This window comes from Bos indicus, chromosome 7 (genome assembly GCF_029378745.1).
Source record: "Bos indicus isolate NIAB-ARS_2022 breed Sahiwal x Tharparkar chromosome 7, NIAB-ARS_B.indTharparkar_mat_pri_1.0, whole genome shotgun sequence".
In the NCBI taxonomy this organism is placed as follows: domain Eukaryota; kingdom Metazoa; phylum Chordata; class Mammalia; order Artiodactyla; family Bovidae; genus Bos; species Bos indicus.
Window position 1 is genome coordinate 98,408,973 of NC_091766.1, and position 7,584 is coordinate 98,416,556.

Consider the following 7,584-nt stretch of genomic DNA (forward strand, 5'->3'; position numbering starts at 1 on the left):
GCACTGCTAGAACTAAAATTATAATGATGAACAATAATCATGAGGTTGAACAAAAACAAAACAACCAAGTTATAGAAATATGATTTCATACATATAAAACTGAAAAGTATATGAAAGCATCCAAAAGAACATAAAATTTAGGCATGTGCTTATATGTGGTATGAGAATAAAAGGAATGATGAATAAGCAAATCAAGATAATGGTTACTTTTTCCGAAATAGAAGCGAGGAAAAGAAGGGTGGCTTCAGAATAGGGACGCATTGGTCTCTAACGTATGTTGACGTTCTGTTTGTTAAACCAAGTTCAGAATACATGTGTTAACTGCTATTGACATCTTCTATTGGCAGATGGGGGATTCCCTGGTGACTCAAATGGTAAAGAGTCTGCCTACAATGTGGGAGACCCTAGTTCAATCCCTGGGTCAGGAAGATCCTCTGGAGAAGGAAATGGCAACCCACTCCAGTACTCTTGCCTGGAAAATCCTATGGATGGAGGAGCCTGGTGGGCTACAGTCCATGAGATCACAAAGAGTTGGACATGACTGAGCAACTTTACCTCTTCTACCTGCATTATTTTTATGTTAGAAATAGTTCATAATAAATCTAGGAGTGGATCATCTACTGACTGCAAAGCAAATTGGTACAATTATTTTGTAGGGAAATTCAGCAATATTTTGTGAAGCTGAAGATAAGTGCAGTCTGTAAAACAGCAGTTACATTTAAATGTGTACACTTTAGAGTAGTGCTTTTTGTATTTATTTTAATCCAGGGATGATTTTATCTCCCAGGGGACATTTGACAACATCTGGAGACATTTTTGTTGATCATAAAATAGGGATTACCATTGACTTGTAGTGGGTAAAGACCAGGGATACTACTAAATACCCTACAATGCACAGGGCAGTTCCTCATTTCTGACTTCAGCAACAGAATTATCCTGCACCAGATGTCAAGGTTGAGAAACCCTATCCTAGAAAATTGCACATCCATGTATACAAAAAAGCATATTTAAAAATGCTCATTACAATGTTTATCAGTTCAGTTCAGTCGCTCAGTCATGTCCGACTCTTTGCAACCCCATGAATTGCAGCACGCCAGGCTTCCCTGTCCATTACTAACTCCTGGAGTTCACCTAAACTTACGTCCACCAAGTCAGTGATGCCATCCAGCCATCTCATCCTCTGTCGTCCCCTTCTCCTCCTGCCCCCCATCCCTCCCAGCATCAGTGTCTTTTCCAATGAGTCAACTCTTCGCATGAGGTGGCCAAAGTATTGGAGTTTCAGTTTCAGCATCAGTCCTTCCAAAGAATACCCAGGACTGATCTCCTTTGGAATGGACTGATTGTATCTCCTTGTAGTCCAAGGGCCTCTCAAGAGTCTTCTCCAACACCACAGTTCAAAAACATCAATTCTTCAGCACTCAACTTTATTCACAGTCCAAATTTCACATCCATACATGACCACTGAAAAAACCATAGCCTTGACTAGACAGACCTTTGTTGGCAAAATAATGTCTCTGCTTTTGAATATGCTATCTAGGTTGGTCATAACTTTCTTTCCAAGAGTAAGCGTCTTTTAATTTCATGGCTGCAGTCACCATCTGTAGTGATTTTGGAGCCCAAAAAAATAAAGTCTGACACTGTTTCCACTGTTTCCCCATCTATTTCCCATGAAGTGATGGGACCAGATGCCATGATCTTTGTTTTCTGAATGTTGAGTTTTAAGCCAACTTTTCCACTCTCCTCTTTCACTTTCATCAAGAGACTCTTTAGTTCTTCAATTTCTGCAACAAGGGTGGTGTCATCTGCATATCTGAGGTTATTGATATTTCTCCCAGCAATCTTGATTCCAGCTTGTGCTTCCTCCAGCCCAGCATTTCTCATAATGTACTCTGCATATAAGCAGGGTGACAATATACAGTCTTGAAGAACTCCTTTTCCTATTTGGAACCAGTCTGTTGTTCCATGCCCAGTTCTAACTGTTGCTTTCTGACCTGCAATGTTTATAGCAATGAATATATTGAGATAATAGAAATATCTATCAATCTGAGCATGCCTCAATAGATTTTGCTATAGTCAAAAAATGGAACTGGATAATAATGAAAATAATTAAACTAGAGCAATTTAAACACATTGAATAAAAACGTGGAGGAATATATGTGATATATTTTCCATAAAGTACAAAAGCATTCAACAGAAATGTAGTTATGAAATATGTATGCTGCTGCGGCTAAGTCCCTTCAGTCATGTTTGACTCTGTGCGACCCCATAGACGGCAGCCCACCAGGCTCCCCTCTCCCTGAGATTCTCCAGGCAAGAACACTGGAGTGGGTTGCCATTTCCTTCTCCAATGCAGGAAAGTGAAAAGTGAAAGTGAAGTCGCTCAGTCGTATCCGACTCTGTGGGACCCCATGGACTGCAGCCCACCAGGCTCCTCCATCCATGGGATTTTCCAGGCAAGAGTGCTGGAGTGGGGTGCCATTGCCTGCTCCGAAAATACATATAGAAGGCTTCTATTGGCTTTCAGCTGGGAGGAGGCAAAGGTGCAGCTTTCGTAGGTCATCCCGAATCCAGGTTCATCTGACACCAGCTGCCTCCACCATCCCGCCTAAATTCGACCCCAGCGAGATCAAATTAGTGTACCTGAGGTGCACCAGTGGGGAAGTTGGTGCCAGGTCTTCTCTGGCCCCCAAGATCGGCCCCCTGGGTCTGTCTCCATAAACTGTTGGTGATGACACTGCCAAGGCAACTGGTGATTGGATGGGTACAAGAATGACAATGAAACTGACCATTCAGAACAGACAGGCTCAGATTGAGGTGGTACTTTCTGCTTCTACCCTGGTTATGAAAGCCCTCAAGGAACCATGAAGAGTCAGAAAGAGGCAGAAAAACATTAAGCACAGTGAAAATATCACTTTTGATGAGACTGTCAACATTGCCTGGCAGATGCGGCATCAATCTCTAGCTAGAGAACTCTCTAGAACCATTAAAGAAATCCCGAGGACTGCCCAGTCTGTGGGCTGCAATGTTGACGGCTGCCACCCTTAGGACATCGTAGATGGTATCAACAGTGATATGGTAGAGTGCCCAGCTAGGAAAGGAACTGCAACTTTACAACAGCAAAGGAAAAAGAAAAATAAAGGATTATTTGACAACAACAACAAAAAATATATATATATGCATAGAAGAAATAAATACTGAATTATATTAATGGTTAATTCTTGGGAGGACAGGAGGGAAAGGCATAGTAAAAGAAAAGGGAAATGGATTAGGGAATATTATGAACTTAATTTAAATTCCACCTATAACATTATAATTCTAAGAAGTTGATGCAAATATTGCAAAATATTGTTTAGTTTCTAGTGGAAGTTTGTATTATCTTCAAAAAGTATCATGGTAATCTAAGCTATGGGCATTACTGAAAAGTTTCTCATAAACAAAGCTTCCATATTTTTATAAATGCCAATTTTTATTAACATCATTTTCTTTTAACTTATATCAAGACATCTGAAATCTGCTCCTTAGAAATAATACTCAATCCTTTTTTCAGGCAGAAATCTGAAAATAGTTTTAAGAAATTGAGGTTTATGGCTGTTTACTGATCTAAATGATTTTGATTCTCTATTTGCTGGATAGAAAAGGATCATCTCCCTTTAATACAACCATTTCTATTATTTCTTCACTATCTGTCCAAATTTATTTCCTCCCAGATTGTTCCAAGCCATTCCTGTGATCTGTTAGGCTTTGGTTGAAGAAACAATTTTTCAGAAAGAACAGAAACCCAGTCATGCCAATTCATATCTTTTAGTTTTCAAGTTCCTGAATGAGAAGTCTCAAGATTGTGAACCTTTCCATTCTCTCAATTACTTTAATGCAGGTCCAGACAAAATTCCAAATGACTGTTTTTGGAATGTTTTAAGTTGCATCTGTTTGTGTGATGACACAATACAAGTATCTTTAGATTTTGATGTGGAATAAGTCAGTGGATTACATAATTTATGCTAAAATTATCAGCAAGATTTTTCTTCAAAGCCATATTGTGTGCTTTTCAAATATATTCTGGTCTGATATTCATAAATGTCAAGTATGTTATGAAAACAGCAACATCCTCTGTATTCCTTTTTCAGAAGATCCTGGGGAGGAAGCTGTGTTCCATCAGAGTCTCTGTCTCAGGAGGGCTCTAAGAGGAGGAACTGCCCAGCCTCCATGTGGAAAGGCAGAGCCCCGAAGTTCTTTTTTCCTCTAGTTTTTAAAACTGAAGTATAGTTGATTTATTTACAGGGATTTAATTTTTGCTGTACAACATAGTGACTCAGTTATATACACACATATATCTATTATTTTTTTTTCTTTTTTTTTTTAATTTTATTTTATTTTTAAACTTTACAATATTGTATTAGTTTTGCCAAATATCGAAATGAATCCACCACAGGTATACCCGCGTTCCCCATCCTGAACCCTCCTCCCTCCTCCCTCCCCATACCCTCCTTCTGGGTCATCCCAGTGCACCAGCCCCAAGCATCCAATACCGTGCATTGAACTTGGACTGGCGATTCATTTCATACATGATATTATACATGTTTCAATGCTATTCTCCCAAATCTCCCCACCCTCTCCCTCTCCCACAGACTCCATAAGACTGATCTATACATCGGTGTCTCTTTTGCTGTCTCGTACACCGGGTTATTGTTACCATCTTTCTAAATTCCATATATATGCGTTAGTATACCGTATTGGTGTTTTTCTTTCTGGCTTACTTCACTCTGTATAATGGGCTCCAGTTTCATCCACCTCATTAGAACTGATTCAAATGTATTCTTTTTAATGGCTGAGTAATACTCCATTGTGTATACGTACCATAGCTTTCTTATCCATTCATCTGCTGATGGGCATCTAGGTTGCTTCCATGTCCTGGCTATTATAAACAATACTGTGATGAACATTGGGGTACACGTGTCTCTTTCCCTTCTGGTTTCCTCAGTGTGTATGCCCAGCAGTGGGATTGCTGGATCATAATATCTATTATTTTTTAATCACCCTTTCCATTATGATTTATCCCAGGAGTAGGCTATAGTTCCGTCTGCTATACATTGGACCTTGTTGTTTATCTATTCTGAGTGTAATAGTTTGCATCTTCTAACCCTACATTTGCAATTTATGCTTCTCCCTCTCCCCCTTGGCAAACCAAGTCTGTGAGTCTGTTTCTATTTGTGCCATATTTTACATTCCACATATAGGTGATATCATATTGTATTTATCTTTCTGACTTAATTCACTTAGTAGTATAATCCCTAGTTGCATCCATGTTGCTGCAAATGGCATCATTTTGTTCTTTTTTATGACCTAGTAATATTCCATTATGTGTGTGTGTGTGTGTGTGTGTGTGTGTGTGTGTGTGTGTGTACATAACACATCTTCTTTTATCCATTCATCTGTTGATGGACATTTAGGTTGTTTCTTTGTCTTGGCTATTGTGCATAGTGCTGCTATGAACATAAGGGTGCATGTATCTTTTGAATTAGTTTTGTCTTGGGTGTATGCCCAGGAAGGGGGTTGCTGGATCATATCATAGTTCTGTTTTTAGTTTTCTGAGGAAGCTCCATACTGTTTTCCACAGTGGCTGTACCAATTTATATTCCCAACAAAAGTGTAGGAGGCTTCTCTTTTTTCTACACTCTTTACAGCATTTGCTATTGGTAGAATTTTAATCATGGCCATTCTGGTTTATGTGTGGTGGTACCTTATTGTAGCTTTCATTTGCTTATCTCTAATAGTTATTGATGATGAGCATCTTTTTATGTACCTTCTGACTTCTATTTCTCCTGCCAATTTTTCAATTGTGTTTTTGTTGTTGTTGAGTTGTATGAGTTGTTTGTATATTTTGGAGTTTAAGCCCTTGTCTGTCACATCATTTGCAAGTGTTTTCTCCCATTCCCTAGGTTGTCCTGAAGTACTAATAGGGGAAAGGAGAAGCTGCCCAGCAACACTCTGCCTTTCTCCAGGTTTCAGTGGACTTTTCCCCCATCAGGTCTGCTCCCTCAACCACCACTACTTTGCCCTTGAGACTAGAACATTCCAAATTTCTACTTTTGACCTGTTTTCAGTAGCTTTACTATTCTTGTCACCTCTTATTATTTTAGCACCTATAAATATAGATCTGGTCAGTACAGAATTTATTTATAGTTTAATATCCCTTTTTTATTGTATGTATGTTGGTGATGTACTATCTTGTTTAATAGGCTGCTAGTACTTTGGGTTAATGTTGAGTTTAAGATCAAAGAAATTTCTAGATCAGAAACAGATGAATTAGATTGAAGTCAAGCATTTCTCACTAGTTTTGATGTTATTTGATGTGTTGGATGATAATTAAACACAGTACCACCAGATTTTAAATATGAATGTAGCCTACCTTTAAAATATTCTTATTTTAAGAACTATTAAGATTTCTGATTAACATGATAGAAATGGAAAATAAGGGGATAAATGGGTAAAAACTCTTAAGGTTAAAGTAACTAATAAAAAGGAGTCTTCTCTTTTTTTGGTGTTTATAAATGTGGGGAAAGTGTTCCTATTAGCACTTTCAGCATGGCTAAATCATGCCCACTAATAGTCTGTTAGAGAAGGGGTAAAAAACCTGGATCCAAGAGCCAGGGTTCTAATTCAGGGTTTGCATTTACCAGCATTGTAAATTGTGCAATGTACTTAACCTTTTCGTAACCGTTTCTTCATCTGTATAATGCCTATCCCATAGGATTGTTCCAGGTACAGTATAATTCAGTACTTGCAAAGAACGTATAACAATGTCTGGATCAAATTAACTGCTGTTTATTAAAAAAAAATAGAGAATGTGGATCTGGTGAGGAGCAATATCAATAATGTGTGGACACTGGAAAGAAGATAAAAATGGCAACCAAACTGACAAAATTAAGATGGCCGAAGATAGTTTGTATATCAGAATACCCAATAGGCTCATAAACTGGGAGAACCAAGTTATCAATGAGATCAACTGTAAAGGGTGTCTTACAGACAGAAGAGTCAGCAGAAAGTCTGTATGAGAAGACTCACCAATTTTCTCCACAACCATCATAGTCAGATACCTCCTCTTCTCTACCCCCAAAGAAGAAATGAAGACTCATCACTAGAGAGGCTGAATCAGAGGGACTCTGACTCCTGAACATCAAGTACAGTGGAGGGCATGGGTGCCATAGGAATATGGGAATTAACTCCACATACAAAGCAAGGAGAAAGACATTTGCCTTCTTTGACTGTTCCCAATGCTATTATAGCAGCCAGGTTCATAGCTCCTGGGCAGGAGAATATAAGTTTTATCTCTGAGGAAATGGACTGTTAAAAGAGAAAGGGTGACTGAGAGCAGGTGGTGCCCTAATATAACAGGGAACTGACTCCTTCAGTCATCCTACTTTGAAGCCCATGCCTAAGACACTGAGGGCTCACACTTAACCTCATGCTTAGCTGTTAATGAATAACCAAGGATCACCAAAAAATTGAAATGCTTATACAATGAAAGATACATGCAGAGAGAAATGGAAGAATATCCTGGAAGAATAGTCAATATAAATGTAGAAG

At 38.7% G+C, this 7,584-nt stretch overlaps 1 pseudogene; it reads left to right on the plus strand.

The window, feature by feature from the left end:
* The first annotated feature begins 1,181 nt into the window (after positions 1 to 1,181).
* On the plus strand, positions 1,182 to 3,974 carry LOC139183941 (large ribosomal subunit protein uL11-like; annotated as a pseudogene).
* The last annotated feature ends 3,610 nt before the right edge of the window (positions 3,975 to 7,584 follow it).